The following is a 1,039-nucleotide window of genomic DNA, read 5'->3' on the forward strand; positions in this document are numbered from 1 at the left end:
AGGCTTTCTAGAAGGTTCTGGGACCCTCTCTCTAAGGTGGGGTTCCCTCACTCTTCCCACAGCCCTTACCTGGACTTAACTGAGCCCAGACCTTTTCCACTCCTTTTCCCTGAAGCCCGAACCTCAGAACAAGGCTCTTACTTGGCAATCTCAGTCTGCTGAGTGAAAATCAGACCCCTACCTGAGAATCCTCCCCCGACCCAAGTCAGGGCTGACAAAACCGGTAAATCTAGATTGTTCCAGGTATCTTTCTCTGAGGTGGGGCTCCCTCACACCCCCACAACCACTCAGTGTGACCCATAATGGAGCCCAGCCCTGTCTGCTCTCTCACTTGAAGCCCACAGCTCAGAACAGGATCTCTGTCTCTCTGAATGCAGAAGTAGCAGTGAGAGGACACCACATTTTAGAACATGCGTGGGTCTCCCAGGGCTCACAACAAGAGCACACAGAAATTCTCCAGGTCCCTCCCACTTCCCTAGGGATCCACACATTGGTTTTTGGAGGAGCCAGTAGCACAGTCTTCTATGGACCTGATTCTGGTCTCCCCTGTCCAAGGCGCTATCTTACAAAGTTCCCCAAGGCTGAAGTTCATTCTAACATGTGGCCCATATGTGGTCCAATGCCAACAAGAGAGGAAGATTTGGACAGTTTGGGGACTCTTTCTCTGGACTGGGTCATGTCCTCCACCCCAGACCATCACAATGAACCCTAGCTGAGGCTAGGCCAGTGTGCTTCTCTCATCTGAACCCTGAAACTCACAATTGGCGCTCCTGTGACTCTGCTTGAATGGGTCACAATGAGTGGACCCTGCACTCAGCAACATGCCTGGAGTCTCAAATAGGGGTTGAAGGAGAGGCTCCCCATCACCCAACCTCCCTAGAGGTCATCACATTGAGTGTGGGCAAACTCTGGACCCCATACTGGATGACCCTTAAACTGTTCCCCGTAGACCCAGGACCTGACTCTCAAGCTCCCTGGAGTGGCACCATGGTCTCACAGGAAATCCTTCCAGGCAGGGCAGGAATGACAGAACAGCATG

The sequence above is a fragment of the Chinchilla lanigera genome, unplaced genomic scaffold, assembly GCF_000276665.1.
Source record: "Chinchilla lanigera isolate Chin_1 unplaced genomic scaffold, ChiLan1.0 scaffold00097, whole genome shotgun sequence".
NCBI classification, from domain to species: domain Eukaryota; kingdom Metazoa; phylum Chordata; class Mammalia; order Rodentia; family Chinchillidae; genus Chinchilla; species Chinchilla lanigera.